Raw genomic sequence first — 15234 nt, 5'->3', positions numbered from 1 at the left:
CTTTTAAAACTCTGAAAAGTGTAAAGTTACTAAGTGTCATGTATTATTTTAAATGTTAGAATATTTTTAACATTAGTCTCTTGCTGCAGCTTTGAACATCCTGATGTGCTCTTAATCAAACACAGATAGGTCCCTAATAAATGTCTTCAAGGGACCTTTTATTCACAGTTTAGCGCCACATTAGATTTTTGACGTGAATGAAAACAATGCTGTGAGCGATAGACTTCCAGTCTTTTCATTGATTTGTACTGCTGTTAAAAGTGTTTTGGATCGTTCCGCCGATGAAACATTGAAAAAAACATGTTTCTAAGAAATAACAGGGGACAAAACACTTTAGAAAACACAAGCTGTGGGAAATGAGATGTCGTTTAGGAGCTTTATAAGATGCCATTGGAGAGACTGTAAGTCTATCCCTCACAGCCTTGTTTCAAATAAATATGACGCCACGTTGAATAATGTCTAAAAAAAAAAAACACTGTATCGTCACAATTAATGTGTAAAAGACACAAACACACATTTGTTTTTATGTCATAGTGGGGATAAAATGGTCAGAGAAACAACATTTTATTCTAACCTTGTGCCATGTTTGTCATAGATGTTTTTTTTTTTAATGCATTATTTAGTACCTTTTATGAAGTAGTTTTTTGCATGATTGTGTGACCTATAATGTTGGTATGTTTAGGCTTAACTATCATTGTGGGGGCACTGGCACAACACACACACACTGTTCTGCACCAGATGCATCTGAATGCACAAACATGCTGCTTTCATTAAAGGCTTGTGCTTTGATCACAAATTTTAACTGTTTTTAGACCTGTTGAATTCCCTTAAACCACATTTATTCTGAAGAATGGCTGTTTTGTACTCTAGTATGAAACTGAGTTTTACTTCATGTCTGATTTGTTTAGACTCAAGAGCATCTCATCAGATTTTTTGACAGTCATGGAATCTGCCTAGATAAAAATGTTTTACGTGTTTAAGCATTTCATATGTCTGTATGTTTGAAACTTTTTTTATGCTATTTTTGCAATAGCATAACTTGAGTTAAATTAATCTAGACAAAGCACTGTATTACAAAAATTAAGATTACACCAATCTATCCAGATTAACCTGCATATCTAAAAACTCAGTTTGACAGTCATTATTGATGTGTAATATTTTTTATTTATTTTTGTGATTTTTTTCTCCCCTTTTTCTCCCATATTTTGAATGCCCAATTCCCAATGCGCTATTAAGTCCTTGTTGTGGCGTAGTGACTCTTCTCAATCTGGGTGGGGGAGGACAAATCTCAGTTGCCTCCACGTCTGAGACCGTCAATCCGCGCATCTTATCACGAGGCTTGTTGAGGGCGTTACCGTGGAGTCATAGCGTGTGTTGAGGCTTCACGCCATTTTCCGCGGCATCCACGCACAACTCCCCACGTGCCTCACTGAGAGCAAGAACCACATTATAGCAACCACAAGGAGGTTACCCCATGTGACTCTACCCTCCCTAGAAACCGGCCAATTTGGTTGCTAAGGAGACCTGACTAGAGTCACTTAGCACTCCCTGGATTCGAACTCGCGACTCCAGGGGTGGTAGTCAGCGTCTTTACTTGCTGAGCTACCCAGGCCCCCCACAATATGTTTAATATTTAATTTATTGATTATTGAATATAGGACCAGTTAGCTTTAGTTTTGTTTGCTTTTTTTGCAGGTTGCATATCATAACAGGCAGGGCCATCAATTTGATTTTCAAGTGCTTTAAGATAAAAACACTGATATTTAGTTTATAATGTTTATTTTTCTGATGGACATACAGATTTTGACAGGTTATTAAAGTATGTTGTATTTTGCAGGGCAAACCACATGTGACTAATTATTATTTTTTTCCAGATGTTCTGAGAAATGGGTTAATATTTGTTTTCGGGAAATATAGGTGTTTTGTCCTACAGTTGTTCAATGTTGTTCCATGACAAGATTTCAAGTTTCAGTTTTAATGTGCTTTATTGGCATGCAACATGACAAATAATCGTACATTTGTCTTGCTAAAGTGTTTGCAATTTAGATGTGTGCAAAACATTTAGCAAATTAACATAAATAAATTATGTGAAATAACATATTCATAAAAGTTTCTCACACATTTTAAGTTAAGCATTTTAAGACCCTATCAAAACAAAATTAGTATTGTTTTGCTTTTAGTCCAAGTCTATTAGCTTTCTATGTGTAAATCAGTGTACTTCTAAAAGTTGACAAAATTAATTTTCTTATCAGATATACACATTAAAAAATTGTGGATAAATGGGCCAAAAATGTATGACATCATCTTGTACTCAAATATTTTGTCCAATAAAATGCTCCCTAGAATAAGATTGTTTCTTCTGCTAATACCACCTGCCTCTGACTAGCTTTAACAAGTAGCAAATCATGGCTCATGGCTGTGATGTAAACTAAAGGCTATTGGCTTTTTAAAGGTGCACTCAGTTATTTTTTCCTCATTAAACATTTTCATCATTTACTCCAAAAGAAATGATGTACAGTTAGTCCAAGATGCACCATTAAAAAACAAAAAGGATAGCCCTTTGATATATCCTGTCCCAACTTTCTGTTTCAGTTCAAATATGTCATCACAGGACAGTGAACTGCACTCGTGAAGCCATTTCATGGGGTCTTTGAAGCTTTAAGGATGTGACTGTAATTTGAATGCTTTTTTTACAGCACATCATTTATGTCTCTGTCTCTCAGGAGGGTGGTTTGGGGGGTGGGTACCCTCAGAGTGGTCCAGCTGGGTTGAAGCTAGAGGCAATGATGGAGCAACTTCAGCGCCAACAGCAGGCACGATTGGACATGGAGCGGAAGGAGCGGAGTTTGCATGAAGCTCACATCATGTATGCACAGCAGTTTGCGGCTCAGCAGGCCATTCTGGCTGCCGCCCGAGCTTCTGGGGCTGGCTTCATGGGCAAGGGCCTTGGCACAGGGGCTGCGGGACCCCCGGGGGTCGGGCAGCTGTCTCGAGTGTCTAATCAGTGCAGTGTGGACTCAGAACGAGAGGATGAGGAGGAACGGGGCAGAGACTCGGGTGAGGAAGATGAGGATGATGAGATGTTGGAGGGAGATGAAGGCAGCGAAGAAGATGACGTGGCGGCCAGTGGACTGGAGTTTCTCAGAAAGCAGAAGCTGGCACTGCAGCAGGGAGCTGCCCGGATTCCTACATGTCCGTTCGGGGACTCGCCAGCTCCAGCAGGAGCCCAGAGAGCTCCATCACCCCCTCTCAGGGTGAAACAGGAGCCCGATGATGATCTCTCACCTGTGGAGCGGCCATCAACGTCTTCTCCTAACGACCAAGCAGACTGGAGCTTTGACGAGCATTTTAAACAGGTAAGAAAACTGCTTTTGTTCTGCTAAAGGAACCTCATTTTGCAAATCTAATTCAGAATCGGGTGAATCTCGCAAACCTGTCAAGAACATGTTAAGGTTTTTATTTTTAGGACAGTTAAAGGATTAGTTCACCAAAAAAATTTAAGTTCTTTCATTATTTACTCACCCTCATGCCATTCCAGATATGTGGGACTTTTTTTTCTTCTGCAGAACACAAATTAAAGATTTTTAGAAAAATATTTCAGCTCTTTAGGTCCATACATTGCAAGTTAATGGTGATCAGACCTTTGTATCCCCATAAAACACGTAAAGGAAACGTAAAAGTAATCCATATCACTCCAGCATTTAAATCCATATCTTCAGAGGTGATATAATAGGTGTGGGTGAGAAACAGAACAATATTTTAGACCTTTTTTACTCTAAATCTCCACTTTAAGTGAAATTAAACAGGCACCACATGTAACATTCAGATGTAAAAGAGAAAGTGAAGTTGGAGATTTTTAGTAAAAAATGGATTTCAATTCAATGTTCTGATTCTCAACCACACCTATTATATTGCTTCTGAAGATATAGATTTAACCACTGGAGTTTGATGGATTACTTCTGTTTTCTTTGTTATTTGTGGAGCTACAAATGTCTGAACACCATTCACTTGCACAAGGACCAAGAGAGCTGACATAGTCTAAAAGTCTGAGATGGCATGAGGGTGAGTAAATGATGAGAGAATTTTCATTTTTGGGTGAACTATACTTTAAGGTTTAGTTCTTCATCTTAATATTATTTTCTTGACAATTTAGCACATTTATTCCCAAATCCTCTTTATTATAGTGTGGAAAAAATACATAATTACTTAAATGGTAAAATATTAATTAAAGCTGTCATGCGATTTAATTTTTATTTAATTAATTACATGATGTATTTACTGAGAATGGCCCCCAAATAAAGATAATTTAGTCTATAATACGACCCCAATTCCGAAAAAGTTGGGACAGTACCGAAAATGCTAATTAAAAAAAAAAGGAGTGGACCAGAGAACACGACGGCTGTTTTTTCTAAAACTATTTTAAATTTGGACATGTTGGGCCATGAAACATGATTCCACTTGTCTACTCTCCATCTCAGAGAGGTTAGCAGCGCTTCTGGACAGTGTTAGGTGTAGGGCTTCTGCTTTTCAAAGTAAAGCTTTGATCTGTGGATGCAGCAGCGAATGGTGTTGACTAACAAAGGTTTACCAAAGTGTTTCTGAACCCATGTCATGATATCTGTTACATAAGAAAGATGTTTTTAAGACGTCACTGTCTGAGGGATCGGAGATTATGCTCCTTTAGAAGTGGTTTTCCAGCAGGACAAACCACATACTGCCCGGATTACAAGTGAATGGTTGCGTATGCAGAGAGTGCAGGTGCTAGATTGTCATGAATGCAGTCCTGACACGTCTCCAATTGAGAAAGTGTGGTGCATTATGAACCTCACAATATGGCAATGAATGTTCACTGTGCAGCTGAATACCTGCATAATGGATAAATGTGGGAAATTCTGCTTGTTTAACTTACTGAAAAAACATTAATTGCTTTAATTTGTTTAATGCATTCATTTTTACAAACATTTATCGCACTAAATTAACACATTAAATTGACAGCCCAATTGTTTTTACCCAATGCTAGCATCTATTATACTGTCTGTAGTGCGTACTGATTTTAGTTTAAAAAAATCACACAGAATCACTGTTGAGAATAATCAGAAGAATAAAAAAACATTGAAATGAGAAATAAACAAAGCAATGCAAAAAATCTTAGTGGTCCAAAAATACAGTAGGTTGGATTTTCTTACTTGCTAAATTTCTTCTTTTTGTTTCTTTTGATTTTTGGATGAAATATGACTTGGAAATGTTTTTTCCGCCTGATCAGCTGTCTGGCAGACAGATGTTGCCTATTTGTATCTGGAAGTAGTTTTATGCTTTTAAGCAACAGGTTAAATACTTAGGGAGCACAGTCGGGATTGGATTACTGTACACTGTCTCTGTAATGGTTTCATTTTGAATGAGTTCTCCCTCTCGCCCTCTTAGCACCTTTCTGCATGTTTCTGTGTGCATTTATGGTACGTGTTAGAAGTGGTGTAGTAACTGCGCTTCAGGAGAAAGATCTGCCCTCATGTTGTTGCTCTCTGGAAGTGTTGCTGGCACACAGCCTGACATTTAGCAGCACTTATTTGTTCTGTCTCACTGCTGCCAAATGCTGACTCAAGTTTGGCTTGTGTCCAGACTACATCAAGAAAGTTTGGCCCAGTTTTGTCAGTTAGCATGTGGGAGTCGCAGCAGGAGTGTTTGTGCACGCGTGCAGTGGGTGGGGTATGAGGGGGAAGTTGTACAGTAGCTGCAGCTCTCTACAAGGTGATCTGAGACATTTAAAGTCAACATGAAATATTGTTTGCTGCTTACTTTACTTTGGGTGGGTTTTAATTTTTGATTTTCAGAAACTGATTGGATGGTGTAGAATGGTCTCTATTTAACAGGTGGTTTAAGGGAGGGGTTAAAAAAGCAGAGGGCTTGGTGACATCAGCCGAAAAGGAAAGTTGTTTTAGAGGTGGAGCAAATTATTACATTTTGATGAAAGATGCCAAAGCAGACACACAATAATAACATAAGTATGCATTAAGAAAGTATACAAGCAATTTTGATTTCATGTTTCCTTTAAAGTGAAGCTAAATCTATTGATGCTGTGTTGTAGGCATGAGCTTTATGCCCGAGACTATATGTGTGCTGTTGCTGCCAGCGAACCATCAAGAGATCTGTCCACATGAAGAGTGTATGATGTGATTAAAGCGGGTGTGGAAGCATCCTATTTATAGAGGAAAGGCTGCCACGTTCATTTAGTCTTTCCTAATATAGAACAGCAGTGTGGAAACAGACGATCCCAACAGTGAAGGGAGAGAGAGGGAGAGACTAGCGAATAAGACAAAGAGACAGGAAAGGGAAGTTGTTACGTGTTCAGAAGTTGTAATTATGATGTGATGTGCGTTCAAGTGATTTGGCTCGGCAATTTCCTATATCTTTTTCACTTGGTGACCTGTACAGCAAGCTTTTTAGCAATATCGTTTCACAATAAAGTGCAAATAATGCACATTTTGTGTGTAATTGATGCTTTTTTTTATAGATTTATATTATTCTTTTGCAAAACTAATTTTCAGCCATCCTGAAATCGACCCCATTCTGTTGAGTTACTGACTAGCGCCATCTCCCATCACACCTTTTTCCATCAATTCAAATGTGTTTACTTTTTCTTGCTGCTTAAGCAGCCTTGGAGATACGAGTGCCACAGAAACCATAATCGATGATGAGCATGATTTTACAGGTTGCATTTCTCTTCTAAAAGAGGAGTCCATACATTCAACAACACTTACAACTTCGGCACCGGCGGCAATGCTTTGAATATTGGTAAGCATAGACCAATTTCAGCTGAAGACATTTCGACATACTGTCTGCAAATTCACTGTGAGATCAGCCTGTGCAAAATGTGTACAAATTAAATTTAACAGTCAACTTCACAATGAAAATTTGATGCTTCTGTCATGACATCCCCACAACTTGTCTCTCAAATTTCCTGTGCACTCGCTGTTCATGTGCACTTATCTCATAATTATGATCATTACAGCATTACAGTTTCTGATGGATAAATAACATTAGATTATGAAATCATTTATGCAACACTAATCAGACTGTCAGTATTACAATGTAAAGCAGAGGTGCAGGATTTCTGAGCAAAAAGGGAAATACAGATGGTGAGACAGGGGGATGGGAGACATCATTGTGCTTTGAGACAGCTCTGTCTCTCTCGCTCTCTCTCTTTGTATCCTGTCTTTTATGCATTCTTTCATTATGTGCGGAAAGCAGTATATAATGACACCTCATCACGAATGCAGTTTCATGTTGCGTGGTGGATGGGGGCGGGGAGGGTTTCTGAGACAGCTGGACAACACGCACTCATTTTAATGGCGTTTCTGTGCAAGATGGAGACTCTGTTTTAATCACCACTGCAGATATTTTTCCTGATATGATCTGACAGGATGTAGTGTTGCAATGAGACGATGTCTGATTTATTGATCAAAAATCATGAATAAATCGCATGCTGGTCTATGGATTGTCATGTTGGATTCTTCTGGTTGGCTGGTGTGTTAATGTTTATGTCTCGTAAACAGTAAATTAACTACTTAAGTATATGTTATAGATCGTATAGTTCCACATTTTTGTGAGCTGTGTTTTAGCAAGTCAGTCCACTGTCAGCCATCTTTGGAATGGTCTCGGGACACTATTTCCAGTCATGGCAGTGCAACTCCTATCTACTTGAATTGGGAAAGACCGAAATCTCAAAATAAGTTGGTCAAGATTATGATCAAAAAACATATTTTAAATCAGCAATAAAACTTGACAATACTGGAATCATAAATTGTGCTTCTTTACCTCATATTATGTTAAAAAACAACATTTTCCCGGCTTGTATAGCTAATGCGTATTCTTAAGTTGATTAACAGGCAATGTCTGTATCTAAAAGGTGATTGGCTCTTTTACCTGTAAGGCGGGACGTCCTTTCTACATCTGTTGACCGCTGGGCGTTCAAATATCTCCCATTCTTTTTAATAGAAGTTGCCAAAACTACTCGCACTGAGCATGATACATACACCTCAATGAAAGTGAAGCGCACTGTTGTATTGTGTGTCAATGTATTTTAATGCATTATGCACCAATTTGACAATACAGAGTTAGCAGAAAAAATTTATGTGTTAGGAATGAGAGTTCAATTTGTCCATAATTTTCTTCAAGTCAGTAAATGAACAAATTCAGTTCAATTAAAAAATATCAATGGAAAATTCAATTCAACAAGTGTGGCAGTGAGTGTAAGAGGTTAATGACTCATGCGAGTGTATGTGTGATAGTGTGGCTTTGTGGGGGTTTTGTCATTGATGTATGAGTGCTGACCTCACCCCTCTTCTCTCCTAAATAATTGTTAAACAAGAGAATGGACAAAGGTGTCGTGTGCTGTGTTCAGTAGGGAGGGTCCAGCGATCTGTGAGGGCCTTTCTCTTGCCTGGCGTGGGCCGCAGTGGGACGTACAGGTCAGCTGACCCTGATAATCCTCCGGTCTGTCCCTGGGGTCCAGAGGGACAGACCAAGTTTCAGTCCATCCAACAGCAGTTGAGATCCGTGCCCCTTTGTAATCCGACAGTGATTAATAAAGTTTTAATAACACCTGCTGAATGCATATGCTTACAGCAAAGTGTTTTGCTGGTGGTTGAAGAGTAAATGTATCCCTTCTTTTGTTGTACATACTGTCATTTTCATGTATTGTGGTCAGTATGTGGCCTTCTCTGTTAGTGATAGGCCGATATATCAGCTGGTTCACTTAATCGGTTGATATTGAGACATTCAGCATTCAGCCTATAAACTGAGATAAACTTCAGTGATTAAAGGGGTGGTCCAGGTTAAATACAATTCAGCTCAATCGATAGTATTTGTGGCATAATCTGGATTACCAAAAAAATTCTTTTGATTTGTCCCTTGTTTATTTAAAAATAATAATAATAATGAAGTAGATTGGGCCTGCATAAACGCTAAAATTAATCCATATCACTCCAGCATTTAAATCCATATCTTCAGAGATAATAGGTGTGTGTGAGAAACAGAACAATATTTTAGACCTTTTTTACTCTAAATCTCCACTTTAAGTGAAATTAAACAGGCACCACATGTAAAAGAGAAAGTGAAGGTTGAAATTGAGATTGAGTAAAAAAAGGAATTAAATCTTGTTCTGTTTGTCAACCACACCAATTATATTGCACATCATGTATGTAAATATTATACATATTTAACATGATTGTAGTGTCATAAAATCTGTTATTTACTGGTGTTAGGGCATTAACCATATTACAGGGCTTATCAGCGTTATGTCGTCATGCCAACAAAGTTGTAATAAATATATTTGTAGTGCAAGTGCCTTACTGTAACCACTATTTTTGCTTTTTAAATAATGAACCAGGTTCAGGTCGAAATAAGTCAACGTTATGCCACATGCTGTTGATTTAATTTTAACTTAATTGCACAGAACCCAGAACATCCCTTTAACAGTAATATTTTAGTTTCTTAAATGTACAGACCGCTTTGTTAATGGATAATGCACATTTCCTGATTTGAAAATAGTAAGCATGGTGTTTATATCAAATCGTATTTTTGTCTTTTACTGTAGAAATGCATTTGTCACACCACAGTACTATTTAAGTGAATGGCAAAAAAGGTTCAAGAAGTGGTGCCCACTTACACCTTACAATATATACTTTCCATTATATACATATGTAAAATATGCTTTTTATATATATATTAAAAATGAAGTTCATGGGCATGTGAAACTCCATATTGGTTGAGCACAATAGTTTCCTCTCATATACTCAGCTGAGCAGTGTCCATCTCAGTGCCTCGTCACCCCCCTCCCCAACACCACAGCTCAGCGTGTTGCATTATTTAAGCATTACATGGGCTGTACAGAGAGAGGAAGTGGGGCTGAGCAGCTAAGCATTGATCGATGCGGATTGTGTAATCATTTACGTCTCATGCATGATGAATGCGCGGGGTGGGGGTTTGGGTGTCTTCACGTGCATTTTAGGTTTCTGTGCGAACTGTTGCAATCAGATGGGTCGAAATTTAAACAAAAGTAGGAGGTGCTTGATGTGACACCTGTTTTTTGTTTTTCAGTCTGGTGACCTAGTTTGAGTGACTGATATTGTTATTGTAAAGTTTATTTTAAATTCAAATCAACTAGGCTAATTTTTATTTTATTTTTTGCACTCGACCATTTCACTTCTGTCTCACGCACATTCTGCAGTTAAAAGCTCATTTATTATTTATTCGTTGTCCCTATCATTCAGGACGGATACTTGCAAAGGATCAGTGACCGTAATTAATTAAATGAACACATATGAGAAATCTTATTTAATGATTTTTATTTATACACAACAATACAACTTGTAGCACTAATACACAGCAATATTTATCTAGATATATTTTTACCTAAAGGAATAGTTCACCCAAAAATGAAAATTCACTCATTATTTATTCACCCTCATGAGATGAGGTGTGTGTGGCTTTCTTTCTTCACCGGGAAACATGGTGATTTAGAGTTAAAAAAATGACTTGCATATTGATCTTTTTCGCACCAAAAGCATTCGTGTCGCTTTAGAAGACATCGAATGTCAAAATCCGCATCTACCTTGCATTTTAAAGACCTAATGAGCCAAGACATTTTTTTTTTTTCTTCAAATGTGTTCTGGTGAAGAAAGAAAGTCATACACACCTGGGATATCATGAGGGTGAGTAAATTATGTGAGAATGTTCATTTTTCAGTGAACGAAGCATTGTCATGTAGATGCAAGATAAGGGTCTTCCATGAGCGTTTTTGAGAGATATCGCAAACAAATCAGAGTTGTGAAATGTAAAATTTGAAATGTAAAATTTCAGGGACCGCTAATAGAAATGAATCACTCTCCCTGTCTCTTGTCTGGATTTTTGCTAATGACATTTCAATCAAAATTTTAACTGGCACACAACTGGCCAACTGACACTGTCTTTTGGAAACATGATAGCCAAATCAAACTTGAATTGAAGTCAGTGTGTTATTCACAATTCGTTGCTTAATTTCTTATGTCATACATTTTAAGGCTGGGTGTCTATACAGATTTCATGAGTTGATTCATATTTTGATATGCTTGAATTCTTATTCAGTTGGGTATATTTCAGATATAATGTTGACTATTTGCTTATGTTAAATAAATTCTCTCCCAGCTAATGCTGTAAAATATAAAGGGAACCTTCTAACTTGGTACATAGAAAAAGTTATTTAACAGATATAATAATCAACAAAACCAAACCTGAAATAAGCTTTAATATAAACTAAAAGAGTGATCTTGGCATTTTGAGAAACTCTATTGGGATTGTTCAAATGAATATCATGATTAATCCGAAACTTTTGATTGTTACATTGCCCAATTAGATATGAAATATATCTCACACCCAGCAATACTAGCACATCATAAAACTGTTTGGAGGATCTTTGAGGATCTTTTGACAAATGTTGTAGATTCTCTGCTAGAGGCGTGTTGTATTCAGTACCTCAGTTATATTTGAATGCTTTATTTTCATAATCCAGCCTCTCCCATTAAATGTGGCATAACCAGACAGCCTCTGGCAGGGCCGAACTCCATGTTTACCCAGTTTAATAGCATGCTAAGTTGACTGCACTGAGGGATTGTGGGCTGTTTATGTGGTTTGATGTTCTGTGGGCCCAGTATTTGCGGCATTAAACTTAAACGTCCAATGGTTGCATTTTTTGCACAGGTCTTTTTCATTACTGCAGAAATGAACATACTTGTCGAAAGACTGAATACATTTCTCTTGTTTCTCTACACTATTTATAACACTGTAGATATATCCATTTAAACATGAGAGCAACAAAGAAAAATGGAGTAATGTGAAAAAATAGAGCGGGACGTGTCCCAAACATGTTAAGCCGAGAAGAACTTGTTATTAAGAGGTGATTGTTAGGAACAACACAAAGTAGAATTTAGTTGTTTACTGTTATGTTGGATCTTGCTGCATTAATGGAGAATTCAACTGATCTCAGGTCACAGGTGTGCAAAAACTCCTTCGAATGTGGCTCATTCAATCAGAACTTAGATTAAGAACACTGCATTTTATAACATTATTTTTACTGTTTTACTGAGTCTTTTGTTTTTAACAAGTGTTTCCTAATGTGAGGCTGTTTTTGTATATATATACAGTTGAAGTCAGAAGTTATCATACACTTAGGCTGAAGTCATTATAACTCATTTTTTAACCAGTCCACAGATTTAATATTAGCAAACTATAGTCATTTAGGACATACATATTTCCAACAATTGTTTATAGATAGATTGTTTCACTTTTAATTAACTTTATCAAAATTCCAGTGGGTCAGATGTTAACTGCCTTTAAGTAGCTTGGAAAATTCCAGACAATGATGTCAAATATTTAGACCATTTTTAGACCTTTAGGCAACTATTTTAAGGCCTACCCTCAAATTCAGTGCCTTTTTGCTTGACATCATGGGAAAATCAAAATAAATCACCCAAGACCTCAGAAAGAAATTGTGGATCCCCACAAGTCTGGTTTATCCTTGGGAGCAGTTTCCAAACACCTGAAGGTGCCACGTTCATCTGTACAAACAGTAGTACGCAAGTATAAACACCATGGGTCCATACAGCCATCATACCGCTCAGGAAGGAGACACATTTCTCCTAGAGATGAACGTACAGTTGAAGACAAAATGATTAGCCCCCCTATGAAATTTCAATTATTTTTCAAGTATTTCCCAAGCGATGTTTAACAGAGCGAGAGGATTTTAACACAGTATTTCTTATTATATTTTTCCTCTGGAGAAAGCCTTATTTATTTAAACTTGGCTGGAAAAAAATAATTATTTAAAAAAATTGCAAAACTGCTAAGGTCAATATTATTAGCCACCTTAAGAATTTATCTGTTTGATTGCTACAGGACAAACCACTGTTATCCAGTGATTGCCTAATTGACCGATCTCACCTAATTAACCTAATTAATCCCCCAAGCATTTAAATTGCACTTCAAATTGAGGATTAGTATCTTGCAAAACAACTAGTGAAGTAATATAAAACTGTCATCATGGCAAAGACAAAAGAAATTTGTTTAGACTTGAGAAAAATTATTGTTAATGCTCACAAAGCAGGAGAAGGATAGTTTATCAAAGCATATTCAGGTATCAAGAACTGTCATGAGAAGTATTATCAAGAAGTTTGAAGAGACCCACACAGTGGAGAACAAGACTGGCAGAGGCAGGAAGCAAAAGATTTCAAAAACCTTGGAAACAAAACTGGTGAGAGGTTTCTAAAGACCCAAGAACAACTGCCAAGACACTAGTGAATGATTTAGCCAAGTCTGGGATTGATGTCTCAACGAAGATAGTCACTAGAGCCCTGCACAGGAATGGACTGCGAGGTTGCAGACCAAGAAAATCTCCACTTCTGAAGAAGAGACATCTCCAAGCTAGACTGAAATTTGCCAAGGACAGCCTAGAGAAAAATTATCTTTGGCCATAGAGATGTTGCCTATGTTTGGAGATAGAAGGGAGAGGCGCTCAACCCAAAGAACACCGTTCCCACAGTGAAACATGGTGGAGGGAGAATAATGCTGTGGGGATGTTTCAGTGCGTCTGGAACTGGGAATCTCATCAGGGTCGAAGGAGTCAAGAAAAAGGAAGACTATGAGAAGATTTTGAAAGACATTCTCAGGCAATCTGGAACAAAACTTTGTTTGGGTCGACATTTCGTCTTCCAGCATGATAACGACCCAAAGCATTGCTCACTTCTGGTGAAGAACTTCCTCCAAACAAGCAAAGTGAATGTCCTTGACTGGCCTGCACAAAGCCCAGGCTTGAATCCCATAGAAAATCAGTGGGAACACTGAAGACTAGAGTCCATGCCAGGAGACCAACAAATCTGGAGGAGCTTGAGAGATTTGCTAAGGGGGAATGGGCTGCGACGACTCAGGAGAAATGCCTAAAACTTGTTGAGAACTACAACAAATGACTTAAGGCTGTTATCAAGCAAAAGGGATACACTATTGACTATTAACATCAGAGGGCTAATCATTTTGACCTGTAGATTTTTTTGTGCTTGGTTATAATTTTGTTTCTATTTGTATTATAAACACTCGAAGTTGCCTAAATAAACTATTATGTTTAGAAATGCTATGTTGATAAAAATCTTTGCTCCATTAAACAGCACTTGGGAATTATTTCAAATAATTCCCAAGGGGGCTAATAATTTTGTCTTCAACTGTAGTTTGTTGTGAAAAGTGCAAATCAATCAGCAGCAACAGCAAAGGGCCTCGTGAAGATGCTGGAGGAAACAATTAGACAAGTATCCTAATCCACAGTAAAACGAGTCCTATATCGACATAACCTGAAAGCCTGCTCAGCAAGTAAGAAGTTCACAAAACAGATGGCAAAATATCTCAAGACATCAGCCAAAAAGTGAAAGTTCGGTTGCAAATGGGTCTTCCAAATGAACAATTACCTCAAGGTCAAGGTATTGGAGTGGCCATCACAAAGCCCTGACCTCAATCTGATAGTAAATTTGTGGGCAGAACTGAAAAAGCATGTGCGAGCAAGGAGTCCTATAAACCTGACTCGGTTACACCAGTTCTGTCTGGAGGAATGGGCCAAAATTCCAGCAACTTATTGTGAGAAGCATGTGAAAGGCTACCCAAAACATTTGATCCAAGTTAAACAATTTAAAGGAAATGCTACCAAATACTAACAAATTGTATGTATGAATGTGATGAAAGCAATACATCTGAAATAAATCAATCTCTCCACTATTATTCTGACTTTTCACATTCTTAAAATAAAGTAGTGATCCTAACTGACCCAAGACAGGGAATGTTTTCTATGATTAAATATCAGGAATTGTGAAAAACTGAGTTTAAATGTATTTGGCTATGGCGTATGTAAACTTCTGACTTCAACTGTACAGTATATATATATAAGCTACACATATTTTCACACATATGTGTGTACACACTCTTACACACACACACATATGTGTGTGTGTGTGTGTGTGTATAATAAATATATGTATTATATATGTGTGTGTGGGATTTAAAAGGAAGCAATGAGTTGAACAAATCTTCTAGGATTGTCTAAGTGTGTGTGTGTGTTTAGGGTGTGCCTGTAGAATCCTGCCTCTAACTGTCAAGAGTTATAGATTCCTCGGGGCCAGAAATAGATGTATTTAATGTGGGGGATGGTGACAGGGTAAATTGGGG

At 37.6% G+C, this 15234-nt stretch overlaps 1 pseudogene; it reads left to right on the top strand.

Moving 5' to 3' along the window:
* LOC127622977 (AT-rich interactive domain-containing protein 3B-like) overlaps positions 1-15234 on the top strand; it is a 62182-nt pseudogene that overhangs the window by 702 nt on the left and 46246 nt on the right.

Source organism: Xyrauchen texanus, chromosome 29, assembly GCF_025860055.1.
Source record: "Xyrauchen texanus isolate HMW12.3.18 chromosome 29, RBS_HiC_50CHRs, whole genome shotgun sequence".
NCBI lineage: Eukaryota > Metazoa > Chordata > Actinopteri > Cypriniformes > Catostomidae > Xyrauchen > Xyrauchen texanus.
This window is presented reverse-complemented; position numbering and strand designations above follow the sequence as displayed.